We start from the raw sequence: 16,239 nt of genomic DNA on the forward strand, positions 1-16,239 counted from the left end.
AGATTCCCTGGTTGCAGCCATGGCTTGTCCCGCCCCAGATGACATGTCAGGAGTATGCAATATATGATTCGGGTTATCTACATTTGTCTAGCCTTCATAATGATTCGGATTGCTAAATTGACGAAAAATGTGATCATTAGGTGTAATCGTGCGAATAATGTTGTGTATAACACAACATGCTACAACAATATATCGTTGATTTGTTGGCTTGTATGGGTTCATTGATCGCAAAATTCGAAATCGTTTTTTCAACACACCGAAACTCCGCTCAATAACATTCCGGAGGGAAGAATGCCGGTAATTGAAATAATCCTGATATCCATGAAATGAACGGTTGCCGTGACGTTTAGACCTGTGATATCGCACCCTAGGATATGGGGGCAAAAATCCTAGGGTACATGGATAGGCAGAATCTACTAAGTAATAATAACCTGAAAAATATTAAAAGCATCAATAATATTTACGAAATATTAGCCCAACATGAAATAATTTTTATATAATTTTTACCCTCAGGAGGCCATGAAAAATTGATTCCTGGACGAGTCAATGCATCCATAAATATGCGCACATCATGGGCAATGTCCTCCCACCCAGCATATATGAACGTGAATCTCATATCAAAATCACAGGCTACCAGCACATTTTGGCTAACTCGGTGATGCCGAGATGTATAAGCATTAGTTGCCTCAGCGGGCGCCCATGCGTTGATATAAGTCCCGTCAATTGTTCTATAACATTTCTGCAATCAAAAAATGAAAATTGTGATTTCACAAATTGCTGATATGCTATTAGACCGACTACACTATAACAGTGTCAACTGCATATCGCTTTCCTTGACCCAGAGTACGAACTTTTTACCTCAAACCATAGATAATGTCTGGGATTGCCTTCAATATAAGGCGCCACCCTGCAACATGTGTAGGTGCAATCACCTGGGGTGCAAGGCGACATAGTACTCGCATCACTGCGCCGACATGTCGATTAACGGTTTCACTTGAATGTTGAAACCCATCACCTGTGACTCGCTGAACTGTCCCATGTCTGACGGTAAATGCAAACATTGCAACGACTTCCTCTACGGAAACCTCTCTTGTCGATTCCAGAATGGAATCCGTGCGTAATGTATTGCATAACGCTTGAAATGCATAAACTTCCATTCGGAACATATTTTTACAATTCTTGGGATGTCCATTAAGGATTGCGACTATATACTCTCGTCTGCGTAAGCCAATGTTATGATGCGGCTTTCGCTCAACCACTTGCCCTATAGATTCCTCCTCTTCTACGGCAGCCAATAGAATGGCCATGTGATCCAAATATGTGTTATTTTGCCTCCTCCATTCTTGGTATTCGTCCCACGTTTGATCGAAGTCACTACTCGATGCACCTTCAGTCATTAAATTGGCCTCTACCTGGGGCTCATTATCTGAACTACTTTCTCTTTCCATCCTGCGCTATATCAAATAATTAGGTTAACAACACTTTGCCATGTCAATCATTATATTCAAAATTATTATGGGCTTAATATTGTAGTGAATATATAATAAAATATTTAGAAGAATAGTGTCCATGAGCCAGTTAATATATAACCTCTAAATTATATGGTGGCACAAAAATAATATAAAGACAATAATATTTGGCAAGTTGCAATTTAAATGTCATATGCAAAATGAATTAAATCAAATTGCATATCATACAAATAAACTCTTAAATAGAAAAATGTCATCAGCAGTAGAAGAATGTAAATAAAAGCATAAGCCGGCCGCATCAAATGTAAACATAGATAGTTTAAATACTAAACAAGATAAACTCAATGTAGCATTGTCCTACGTTACATCACTTCAACCCGTGGATCCAACCAATTCTGCGTTCCGGTGGCATTGTAAGGAAGAACTCCTGCGCATCCTTATGCATCAAAATCCCTGCTACCAGCCCATAATGATCCATAGACAGGGGTGGGTTGATGTCCTTTAGAAACTTAACACATTTACTTGCCATAGAAGATGATGAAACGGATGCAGTCTGATCGGATTCTTCTTCTCCTTTACTACGCTTTCTACTACAATGCTCATCGAACATCTTCTAGTCTAGCTCAGCTCTTGCGGCGGCACTGGCGGCCATAACTTCTATAGCTTTGCTAAGTTCTGGGGAAATGCCACTCCGGGGCAGCTCCTTTATGCGGCGACGAGTACTCCTTGCCTGTCTACGCGCCAGCCCATCTATGTTCATGTCCACCTCATCTAAGTCAATGGACGCGTCCGTGGCAGTTCCCAGTATAGGGCCCCGTGCCCTCAGCGCCTCCTCAAGGCGATCTTCCTCCTCATAGGTGGGGGGTTCTTGTGTTGAGGCATAATGAAGGACCCCTGTGGCCACAGATTGGCCGAAAATCGTACAGAGAAGATCGTAATCTTGACATCCATTCATCTTGAACTTCCTCCATTTGCTTTGCACCTAACATAAGCAACCATTTATTAGAAGGCATGCATATTGGAATGAAATCCTCAACAACAAAAATAAATAATGTCTCGAAATTAAATTATAGTTTCTAAATGTAGTTTACCTGTATTGCATTAGCCTAATGCTCCTCAGTGGCAATTACAGTTTTCGTTTCCGGGTTCCAACCCATTCCTGTTTGACCCATGAGATCAGTGAACAGTCGTTGCCTTTGTCGCAGGCGAGTAATTTTTCCTCTTATTTGTGCCGCATCAATTGGCTTCTTCCCAAGTTCAGTCATCTTAGTTGCAAGTCTGACATTATCTCGGTAGGTGATTTTCGACCCAACCAATTTTCCATTGGTAGAGAAGGTCTACAAACATCTTCTCCAACCCATCAGTCCATAGGTTGAGATCACGCTGGTTCTCAGTGTCATCCATCAAGCACTGCTCAATACAAAAATTTAACTACGCAATCCAACACCCATGTCTCGAGTAATGGTTACTACTCGTTGAGTACTTGTAAACTATTTAGCACATAGACATTTATCTAACTAAGGATTCACATAAACATCAACCATATTATCTCAACAATCACCTCAGTTGCAACATAAATAAGGTTCATGGAAGTTTAACTAATATTCTAACATGGTCAAATATCAAGGAATATTTGATGCATGGGTATGTACGGCATTTAAAATGAAAATGTAAACTGCTAGAAAAATTTCTCTTAAATAAGGAAAAATACTTGATGCATGGGTCCCGTTAATATGCAAACATACCTCTCTGCAAGCACGAGTGGAAGATCTAAGATAGTAACGCTGTAAAACAGAGATCAAAGGGAAAAAAATAGTGAGAAACCATTTTAGTTTGACTACTAGCAGATAGTTGGTCACTGGAACTTGCCCAGTTTTCATATCAACAATGTTATAAAAATCTGAGGACATGCATGTAAGAGAATCCAAATAAACTAATATAAGATAATATTAGATAATAAACTAATAAACTAATATAATATAATATTAGATAACCAGGAAGTTGGTTGTCTATGGGCTTAAAAAATCTGCTCCTTTAACCATAACTTTAACAACACAAGCAAACCTATACTAGTGAATCTCATATAAAAATTGACACACATTTCACTCACAAAAATGGGCTGATTTGACCTTAAACAGAATGCATGGGATCAAAAATCTGCACTGACGTGATATGGGGGCAAATTTCTTGTATTCTTGCTTCATTTCTTCTTTCCTTTAACCTTAAGCTCCAACAACACAATTAACCTTGTTCTAGTAATGATAAAAAATTGGAAAGGTGCATCATTTTCAAAATAGATCTGACATAAAAACAACCTTTTAAATGATGCATAAATGATGCAAATCTCGATAAGGCAGAATTTGAAAGAAGAAAACTCACTAGTTTGAGTGAAAACTTTGGTTGTTTACTTGGGTAATTAGCTTGGGAATATAACTCACAAGTATTATATTGATTTATAAGGAATTGACAGACAAAAATGAAGGGTTTAACTAAATTAAAAAGGAACTAAGGGAGAGAAAAAGAAAGCTGAATTTACTACAGAAACTTCACCCTCCTAGGCCAAAGAGAGCAGAAATGCCAGAAAATCTACTAAAATGTCACCCCTTCAAGGTGTAGGTTGGTCGAATTTTACTTATTTCTAACTTCACATTGGTTGGTTATACACTTATTTTGTACAAGTATTAGATAAAAAAATAAAAACAAATGAGGTTGGTAGACATCATGACAGAATATGTTTTGGAAAATCTGCCAAATTCTGGGGCCCTGTGTATCAACAATGTTTTTTTAATGCAAAATGCGAAGTAAAGAGAGGGAAAACCATGGAGTTTCATAACAAACCATGGAGTTTCTAGTAATGATGTCTGCATTGGTATATAAATTTTGATGGCATTTATATACCAATCAAATAATGTAGAGCTGATTTACAAAATAACAAGGCCCCATCAGCTCAAAGAATAAGAAAATCCAAAATAAATAACAACTTTTCTTAAGCAAGAAATATGACTTGAAATTAGTGTAACTATTGTCAAGATTTCAATACCCCTCACCAAATAAAAATCTCTTGGCTAGGAAGAACTCCTATTTCCCTTACTAGAGCAATTTATGGTGGGTGTCAATTACTAGTAAGGCACTGCTGCAGCATTTTCCCCCTTGAAACTTAGGACTAGGTGGCAGTTTGCAAGATAAGGTCATATATGCACTTAGATAGTAATCAGCAACCTTGTAATCCTTTTATTAAAAATACTTCTTGGGATGTTTGGTTTCCCTCAAGGTTGCTTACCATAGGAAGATGAGATTAAACACCCTTCTCGAGAAAGCTGGGTAACCATTTTAGTTTTTATTTCCAGTTTACCATGAAACTGCCTAATAGTGTGAAACTGCCTGCCTACTAGTGTGAAACTGCCTAATATTGTTCTACCATGGTTGGGAGCTGGGTAAGAACAATATTTCTTGTTATTGTTATTGAGGCTGATACATTTAGGAGTCTCCATAAAATCTTACATGTGTTCTGTAACTTCAACAAATGCATGGGTTGGTGAGTCGGGAGGGGCTTACAACAGTGGCCATAATCTTGTCACAAATGCATTTGTGTTTAGTTTTTGGTAATTTAGCTACACTTAACAATTAAAATATTAGGTTCTCTTATCGATTCTAGGTATGATAATGTTTTTTTGGATGCAATAATCAGGTAATTCACTTCAACTTGGAATGGCATGGGCTCATGACACAAAAATTTACTGCAGACAGACATTGATTGGTGGAAACTATGGTTTACTCAACACCACCACCTTCAAACCAAACCCTGACTACTTTATTAATTGAGTTTTGCCCAGTTATACATGTCAGACTCCAAATCCACAGAATCTGAAACCTTAAATTTAAGATCATCTACAATGTTTTTGTTCTTTCAATTTAATTATTAAAATTTTTTCTGTAGGTGTACCTCAAGCTGTAACATAGATTCTTAAAACTATTTCATACTAGAGCATCACAAATCATCTTGATGTAGAAGTAACATAGCTAAGGTGGGTTGTTTTGGGTGCAAGGGAAAAATGTGCGGCGTGTTGCTAAAGCTTAAATTTAAATCTCGAATTGAGAAAGTTTGTAATAGGCATTTTATGTCAAATTTTGAATTGAGCTGAGCAGAGCAAAAGGAAGAAGAAAAAAAGAAATAAATGCACATAAGCTTGGATGGTAAAGAGGCAGTGAGAAGTACTAAGATATCATTACCCTAAAAAATGGTAAAATAACATCGATCTTCGGTGAGCAATATCTTCGACAATCCTCATTTCTAGTAGGCATCTCTATTATATGAAATGGTCTCTTGGGTACTACGGTCCTATGTCAGTATGGTGTCCAAACTTTTGATTGATTCTGCATAACCATTGGAGCACTTTACCCATATGAATTTCGATAATTATACGGTTCAAATTATAAACATTTGGGGATAATTTCTATAAATCTGCACATATATTCCACACAATACAATCACGACATTGGTAACACTATGCACAACTACTTAACTACATTAATGCTAGATGAAGAGACGCTTATGGTCACTGTGCAAAATCAATTTGGTAATATGCATCCCTATTCAATTCTCAAAATAGGTGTGTATGGTCTGTTTGTGATCTAATCAGAATGAGGTTCTTCATCATGCAGAACCCAGTATATACGCAAATAATCCATCAGCATAGAACAAGATAAAGTAATTGATTTATACCCTAACTGTAAATTTTGTACCATGATATTATTCACAAACATGCAAGAATAATGAACAAAAAAAATGAAAAAGTAGAGTTGATTTGTGCTTACCCTATACGAACGTGTTCTCGACCCCGTGATGGCGAACCTGGTCACTGCAAATCCTGCTGGTTGTCTGGAGCTTCTACGAAGGTGAATGACAGAAGTGGGTCTCATCTGTATTCTACCTTTCGGCATGGTTGCTTTATAATGGAGGGTTCGACTTCAATCAGAGGGATAGGGGCACAGGTTTGCTGTGCTCAGATCTCGAATCTGAATCTTCCAATTTCCAACTATGGTGCAGTCTACTCTCCACAACATCAGTCATCCATGTACGAGCCATGTGATAGCGCGCGGCACTGAGTAGAGTCACAAGCTGTACAAAATTGTCACTCGATTCTGCATTTTAACCCTTGGACATTGCAGAGTTGGCTAGAGAGAGGGAAAGGGAGAGAGAGATGTCACTTCGGGGAGATGCAACCAGAGAGAGAGAGAAAGAGGCTTCCCCACCCAAATCCAAAGTAGAAGTCCGCTCAAATCGTTGTAGAGAGATTCGGATGGAAGAAAGGTGTGGCTTGGGGAAGATGAGGGTAATGGTCGTCGATGACTCAACAGAAAGGGGGAGAGAGAATGGTTGATGGGAAAATTATTTCAAAAGAAAGTACAAGTAGAGGCTACAGTAATAAGAACGTTAGTTGGAGTGTGTTTAAAGTGTTTGGAGGATGCAAACATTTCAACCGTACAAACTCACCTCAAAAATCTGAGGTATCTCTGTTACCCAAACACAGCCTGAATCCACCGAGGCAAATATAGGCTAAAAAATGATGTACAAGTTACTTTATAAGAAGTTTTTGTTGTAAGCCGACTTTCTTGTAAATGACTGCCATAAAAGTTATCGACTTAACTTGCATGTGCCCATAAACCCGCCTATATATACTTACAGATATGAGCATCGTATGTTGTACCAAAGTAGAGTTTTTTTGACTTGAATAATAACACTTTAAAATTTTTCTTTTATAATATTTTTTTTTTTTAGTTTTATAGCATGTTATCACTATGAAAGTTCTATTGATTTTGAAGTTAGTAATCTTTTACTTTAAAAAATGTCAAATCTTACAAAATTAGAATTTGTTACTCTTTAAATTTCTTAAAAACCTTATTTATCTTGGATCCTTGATGCTGAGATCTATCTGGATGCGATGAATCTGAGAGATACAATTAAAGAAGGAAATCACGTGTCACGGCAAGATCACGTTAAGGCAATGATTTTTCTTCGCCGCTATCTTCATGAAGAATTAAAAATTGAGTATCTCATGGGGAAAGATTCTTTTATTTTGTAGAATGATTTAAGGGAGAGATATAAGCACCAGAAAACTGTAATCTTCCCTAAAACTCATCATGATTGGTTGCACCTGAGATTGCAAAATTTCAAGAGTATTAATGAATATAACTCTGTACTCTTTAAAATCAGCTCAATATTAAAATTATGCAGTGAAAAAGTCACTGATGATGATATGTTAGAGAATACAGATACTACTTTTCATGCCTTGAATGTGCTCCTGTAGCAGCAGTATTAAGAACGAAAGTTCAAAAATATTCTGAACTTATATTTTGTCTTCTAGTCGATGAGAAAAATAATGAGTTTTTGTTAAGAAATCATCAATCACATCCTGGTTCGATATCATTCCCTGAAATGAATGGTACTGGATTTACACCATTTTTAGAAGCGAATGGTGTATCTTTTTAAAGAAACTGAAAGCGTGGACGTAGTAGGAAAAATTATAAAAGTGGGGGTCCCAAAAGCGACCACACTAAAAGGGATAATAATAGAAATATACCATACCACCAAAAGTGGTTCAACTCAGAAAATGGTAAAAGCCCTCAGAAAAAATTTTCAAAAAAAGACGAAGATGGATGCCATAGATGTGGTATGACTAGACATTGGGCTCTTACCTGTTATACGACTAAGCATTTGGTTGACTTATACCAAGTTTCTATAAAAGAGAAAGAAAAAAAAATTGAAATAAATTTTGTTGAACCATTAGATGTTTTAGTTTCTATAGGTGGAGAATATATTACCAACCTTGATGTTTCTAATTTCTTTGAGGATTCTAATGGTAAAGTTGATCATTTGATTGGTGATAGAAGTGTTCATTTCAATTAATGTATTTTCTTTATCTTATAGTAAAACTTTTTAATATTTTGAGATGTTTTGTAATAATGAAAGTTTTATATATTTTATAGAATCATGGGTCTTACTGATGAACTTTTTACCTATGAGATGAATGATAGAGATGTATTTCTAACTGACAGTGCTACAACTTACATAATTCTTAAAGATAAAATATATTTTCAAAATCTAACACTGAGCAAAGCTTACGTCCATACCATATCAGGTTCATCAAATCTAATTGAAGGCTCCAGAAGAGTTTATATTGTGTTGCCTAATGGTACCAAATTTTGTAATGATGATGCTCTATTTTCTTCATGATCTAGAAGAAATTTCTTAAGTTTTAAAGATATACGTTGTAATGGTTGTCATATTGAAACCACCAACGAAAGCAGTAAAGAGCATCTTCTTATCACTAAAATGATTTCGAACTAAAAGCTCGTATTAGAAAAACTGTCTACTCTCTCTTCTAAATTGTATTATACAGAAATGAGAACAATTGAATTATATGTGGTAATGCACCAAAAGTACATTGATCCCAAAGTATTTATGACTTGGCATGATTGCCTTGGACATCCGGGATCAATAATGATGATATGAATAATTGATAATTTGTATAAGCATCCCCTAAAGAATCAGAAGATTATCTTACCTAATGAATATCCGTGCTCTGCTTGTTCTCAATATGAATTGATTATCAAACCATTTCTCTCAAAGATTGTTGTTGAATCTCCATCATGTTTACAAATGATTCTTGAGGATATATATGAGCCTATTCAACCATCAAGTGGACCATTTAGATACTTGACATTACCAGAAATAATGAAGAAAGTGAGCCAAGAACTATCGAAGAATGTCAACGTAGAAGTGATTGGTCAAAATGGAAAGCAGCTATTGAAACTGAATTAAACTCGCTAGCAAAGTAAGAGGTCTTTGGACCTATTGTACAAAGACCAAAGGCTGTAATGCATGTTGGATATAGATGTGTATTTATACGAAAGCGTAACGAGAGCAATGAAATTGTGTGGTACAAACACTTATTGGACAAGATTTCCTATAGAAACCAGCGATTGATTATGAGGAAACATACTCTCCTATTATGGATGAAATCACATTTATATTTTTTTATTAGCTTGGTAGTTACAAAAGGATTGGATATGCAGTTGATGAATGTAGTTACTACATATTTATATGGATCATTGGATCATGATATATATATATATGAAAATCCCTGAAAGATATAAAATGCCTTAAACTTCTAATCAAGTACATCCATATATATGTACTCTATCAAGTTTCAAAGATCTTTATATGGGTTAAAGCAATCCAGACGCATGTGGTATAATTGCCTTAGTGAATATTTATTGAAAGAAGGATTTGAGAATATTTCAATATGCCCATGTGTTTTTATTAAGAAACCAGACTCCGGATTTGTTATTATTACGGTTTATGTTGATGATCTAAATCTTATTGAAACTCCTAAAGAGATCACAAGAACCGCTTCATATTTAAAGAATGAATTTGAAATGAAAAATCTTGGCAAAACGAAATTTTGTCTCGGCTTGCAACTCGAATATTTGCAAAATGGAATAATCATTCATAAGTCAACTTATATAGAGAAAGTCTTGAAACACTTTATATGGACAAAACTCATCTCCTAAGTATTTCAATGGTTGTTTGATTACTTGATGTGTAGAAAAATCCGTTTCATTTTTGTGAAGACGATGAATAAATTCTTGATTTTGAAGTACCTTATCTTAGTGCGGTTAGAGCCTTGATGTATATTGCAAATTGCACTTGGCCTAACATTGCATTTTCAATTAATTTACTTGTAAGATATAATTCTACACCAACTCAAAGACATTGGAATGGTATTAAACATGTCTTTCGTTACCTCTAATGTACAGTTGATATGAGATTGTTTTATCAACATGGATCAAGTCCACAATTAGTTGGATATGCAGATGCAGGTTATCTTTTAGATCCACACAGAGGTAGATCTCAAACTGGATACCTGTTTACTTATGGAAACTTTACTATATCATGGAGATCTGTCTAGCAAACACTCAGAGATCATTGGAGATCATTGAATTGATGATGCAAGTCGAGAATGTATTTAGCTAAAATCAGTGATTCAACATATTCAAGAAAAGTGTGGTATTCTCGTGATCAATGATAGCCTAACAATTTTATATGAAGATAATGCTGCTTATATTACTTAAATCAGATAAGGATATATCAAAGGTGACAGAACTAAACATATTTCACTTAAATTCTTTTATACACATAAACTTCAGAAGAAATGTGAAATTGATGTCAAGCAGATATGGTCAAGTGATAATTTGGCAAATTTATTCACTAAAGCATTACCAACTGCAACATTTAAGAAGATTGTACAGAACATTAGAATGCGAAAACTTAAAGACCTATCATCATGCACTTTTCAGGATGAGTAAATATCTTGAAAGCTTATGCTGATTGTACTCTTTTTCCTTCGTTAAGGTTTTGTCCCATTGGGTTTTCCTTTACAATGTTTTAATGAGGCAAGTCTAAAATACTTGGCGATACATATAAATACAGTACTCTTTTTATTCATCATTGATTTTTTCTCAATAGGTTTTTCTTTGACAATGTTTTAATGAGGTATATTCTTTATGAGTGGTCATTCAAGGAGGAGTGTTGTAAACCGACTTTCTTTATGAATGACCGCCATAAAAGTTATCGACTTAAGCCTACATATGCCCATAAACTGTCTATATACTCCTATATATATGAGTATCATATGTTGTACGAAAGTTAAGTTTTCTGAGTTGAATAACAATACTTTAAAGTTTTTCTCTTGCAATATCATTTCTCTTTTAGTTTTATAATAGTTTTCAAATGTCTTTTATTTTCCCATTTTAATTCTTTTTTAAATTAACCATCTTGTCTTATTAGTACAACTTAGGCCTATTTTAAATTGGGAGGTGATATCACCTCATCTCAACTTATCTCATCACATCTTATCTCATCATTACAACTTTCTCAAATTTCCTTTTAAAATATAATAAAAAATTCAACTTTTTCAAATCTCAAAACAATAATAACAATATTTTATTTAACTTTTATCTTTCATCTAAAATCAGTACCTCATATCATCTCTAAATTCAAACCAGGCCTAAGTGTTTCTGCCCAGAGGTGACATGGATTTTGTTTCCTCCCTCCCTCCTTCCACCTAGTTTAGACAATGTGGGTTTTGTTTTTTCCAGTTTAATTTTGGTTTTTCCATTTAGAGGGAGACAAATCGCTGAAATGCTGCATTCTGGAGCCCAAAGACCACCACGCACCCCACCGCAGGATTCCCAAGTTGTCAATCATTCAGACAAGCAAATAATTTTTCCAAAAGGAGTGGCGCATAAGGCACATGCGCAAGTCAAAGTTGCGTGTGTGATCCACGCGCCTCCACGCACCACCACAAATGGAGCCTCCTGCAGCACCACGTGCGACAGTTCTGGGATCAGGTCCCTCAATTTCTTCAGACCGACCTATTCGCTACTCTTCTAGGGTGGCGCGTGTCCCAAATGCACCCCCCAACATTTTTTGTATAGTATTTTGTGTTGTTGTGCTTTGTTTTCCTTCAAGGTTGAAAATTTGGATATATAGTTTTATATGCTATAATTCGTTATTTTCCCATTATAAGGATTTTTTTTTTTTTTTTTTTGTGTGGTTTAAGTAGTTATGAAACCATCCCCTCCTTTGGAGGGTGTGTGATGGAAACCCTCTCCTCATTTAGAGGATATGGGTGGAAAACCCTCTCCTCCATTAGAAGATAGGGGAGAAAAGCTCTCTCCTCCTCTGGAGGGTAAGGGATGAAAGTCCTCTCCTCCTTTGGAGAGAGGAGGATGAAAATTATCTCTACTTTTTGACAAAGAGTTTGTCTCTATGGTATTGTCTGTTGAGAATTTATAGAAGTTAGAACCATTCCAGTCTTAAAAGAATTTGAGTACTGATAGGAGTCCCAACAGAAATTAGTTTGCTTGTACTATTTATTGGTTCATAGCTGTAATTTCGCTTTCTTGAATGAAGGTTTCAACTTATCAAAAGCAGAAAAAAGTGTAAGTGTTTCAAGCTATACATTCTTTTTCTTTCAACACAGCTCTTGCTATTACATCAAATCCATCTTTCATCCAGAAGTTCTCACCCTCCCCTCTAATTCTAAAGCCAACTTTGCTAGTAAATGTGCCGCGATGTGTTCCCCTTTCTAGGAGTATACTCTACCTTCCAATCTCTTTTGCCATTTGTAGAAGACTTAATATCATCTATAATGTCCAAAACATGACAAATCCTCACCATCTCTATTTACAGCATTCACAATCATAAAGGCATCCCCTTCTAATATAACATTCCTGATGTTTAGTTCATTACAGACTTCTATTGCCTTCCATAGTGCATAACACTCAGCAAGTGCAAGTTTCTCAACATTCTTCTTTTTAACACTCTCAATGACAAGTATCACTCGCAATGACAAGGATTTCCCCTCCCTCATCTCTTATTATAATGCCAATACCCATTGACTTTGTTCTTGTGTCTAAAGCTGCGTCCCAATTAGCCTTCACATAATCTGAATGTGGTTTCCTCCACTTCTTTGGCCTCCTCATAGCAATTTTTGTACTTTTAGATCCTTTCTTCATGTCATTTGCTGCTTCGACATTCTTCCAAACATATTCTTGCCATTTCAACCACCTTGCTCGGGCTTTGGAAACCATCTTCATAAATGTAGCTATTCCTTCTTAGCCATATTTTGCACATGGTTGTAGCAACCCATTCCATCTCTACCTTGTTTAACCTACACTGCAGCTTTCTTCACAAAACTATAAAGTTTTCTTCATCAGTAATCCATTTCTGCACTGGGCTTTGATCCACAAACCACACATTATTTTTGTGAGGCAATTCCACAATACATGAGTAATTGTCTCCTCCATATTCTGACAAATTGGGTAGTGAGGGTTGTATGCAATTCCCTGTTTGAGAGGTTTTTCCTTGATAGTAGGATGTTATTTCCTGTCTTCCACAGAAACATTTTAACCACTCTTGGCACTTTCATCCCCTGTATGTATTTCCATCTATCATCTTGTCCCATTTCTTTAGATAATTCCCCCTTTGCTCTCCTCTTCTTAGTCAAATCCACATAATATGCACTTCTCACAGAAAAAACCCCATCCTTTGTGTATCTCCATGTCAATCTGTCCTCAGCTCCCAGCTTGCTTATTGGCATGCTACATATTAATTAATCTTCTTCATCCATGAACACCTATTTGACTTTATCTTCCTTCATTCTATTGTTTGATTATTAATGAGGTCACAGACCAACCCATCCTCATTTCCATCCTTGCTTGGAGACTGCACACAAAAAGAGGTTGGTGAAGGAATCCATCTGTCTTCCCATATTCGTATTTTCTCCTCATTCCCAACTCTCCACTTGAGCCCCTCTTATAGGATTTTTATCCTTTCCCATACACATCTCCATATCAGTGATGGTGCCCCGTAACTTGGTCTCTAGTAAGTATTGTTGCTTGCAATACTTATCTTTGTAGACTAAGCAACTGTCGAGTTTGGATTTTTCAACATCTTCCAACCTTATTTTGCTAATAAAGTTAGGTTGAAACTCTCCACATTTCTAAAGCCCAAACCTCCCTTTGTTTTTTATGCTCCCATCTTTTCCCAACTTTTCTATTAAGTGTTTTGATCCCTCTCCTTGTTTTCCCACCAGAATCTGGAAAACAATAAATTCAAATCCTTGCATATCCTTCTCGGGAGTTCAAAAACACTCATTAGGTAGGTTGGAATTGCTTGCAAAACTGCCTTTATTAGAACCTCTCTCCCAACTTGTGATAGGAACTTATTCTTCTAATTATTTATCTTTTGCCACACCCTCTCCTTGATGCACCTAAATGTGTTAACCTTTGACTTTTCCACCATTGTTGGAAGGCCTAAGTACTTCTCATAACTATCATAAATTCTTGTCCCAACCACTCTTAAGATACTTCTCTTAACAACTTCCCCCGTGTTTGAACTGAATAAAAAAATGGATGTTTTTTCCTTATTAAGGACTTTCCCTAATGCTCTTTTATAATTGTGTAAATTGCATTACAATCTATCCCATTCCTCCATTGTTGCCCTTCCAAATAAAACACAGTCATCTGCAAACATAGATGATTTATTCTAATGCCACCCTTAGCCATGGACACGCCTCTTATCTCCCCCCTTAGTCCAGCTTATTAAGCATTGTGCTGGGCCTTCTACACATAATAAAAACAAATAAGGAGATAGTGGTTCTCCTTGTCTCAAACCCCTTGTTGGTGCAAAATAGTCTCCTGGTCTTCCATTGATTAGGACTAAGTAAGTGACTGAGGTGACACACCCTATTATCATATCTATTTACATCTCATTAAAGCCAATCTTTTTCATTACAACTTCCAAGTAGGCTTATTCTATTCGATCATAAGCTTTAGACATGTCTAACTTTAAAGCCATACTGTATGTTCTCCCTTTTTGTCTGGTCTTCATGGTGTGAAGAGCTTCATATGCCACCATTACGTTGTCTAAGGTAAGCCTTCAGGGAATGAAGGCACATTGATTTAATGATATTATAGCATCTAACACTATATTCATCTTGTTAGCAATCACTTTGGACATAATCTTATATAAGACACTAAAAAGGCTTATTGTTCTATAATCACTAACAAGTACATGAGATTTTACTTTAGGAATCAACACAATATAGGTGTAATTCAGGGATTGAGATAGTGTTCCACCATTGAGAATGCTCAGCATTGCTTGACAGACCTTCTCACCCACTATGCTCCAATGATTTTGATAGAAGCAAGCACCAAAACCATTAGGGTTTGGTGATTTTACTGGTGCCATTTTTTTTAATGCCTCTTCCACTTCTAAACTTGTAAATGGCCTTGAAATACTCTCATTCATTTTTGCAATTACTTTGCACTCCATGTTCTGCAGACATCTATTGATATCACTAGTTGATGGCCCTGATGATGCAAACAGATCTATAAAGTAAGATTTGAATGCTTCCTATATCTCCTCTTGTTTTTCTAAATCTTGTCATTTGAATCAAGTATCTACATGATAGTATTCCTCTTTCTTCTTTGATTGGCACAAGTATGGAAATACTTAGTGTTTCTGTCTCCCTGCTGGTATCAATTCTCATTTGCTCTTTGTCTCACTTTAAATCTTCCATCTCCATTAGTTGCCCTAACTCCATTTGAATCCTTTTAATCTCTTCTATGTTGTGGCTTCCTCCCACCAGTTGTAATCTATTCAAATAGGCAGATTTTTCTTTTATTTCTTTCTCCTTATTCTTCACTTGATTCCTACTCCACATGGACAGTGCCCCACTACATCTGCTCAACATTTCTTGCACTTTTAACACTGGCTCCCTCATTATTATCCTTGTATTCCATTCTTCCTCTATCACCATTTCACACTCCCCCTTGATTGCCCATCCAGCTTCATATTTAAAGCATTTCCTTGCCACTTTATTCCCCTTCTTTGATTTGGCCATTGACAACAAAATGGGTCTATGGTCTGAGCTTCTGGCTGTCATAACCTCCAAGCTTATTTCCCTATACACATCAAACCAATGTGGATTGGCCACTGCCTTATCTAGTCTCTCCTTTATGAAGCTTTCGTCATTATGCCTATTACTCCATATAAACTTATGTCCTCTCTATCCTATGTGTAACAGCTCGCTAGAAATTCAATGGTGAAATTTCTATTGGCTTTAGAAACCTCATGAAGACCCTATAAATTTTTACAAATCAACCAATCGCATAAATTTTAGTATGTTAATATAGTCAG

Source organism: Carya illinoinensis, chromosome 5, assembly GCF_018687715.1.
Source record: "Carya illinoinensis cultivar Pawnee chromosome 5, C.illinoinensisPawnee_v1, whole genome shotgun sequence".
Classification (NCBI taxonomy): Eukaryota; Viridiplantae; Streptophyta; class Magnoliopsida; order Fagales; family Juglandaceae; genus Carya; species Carya illinoinensis.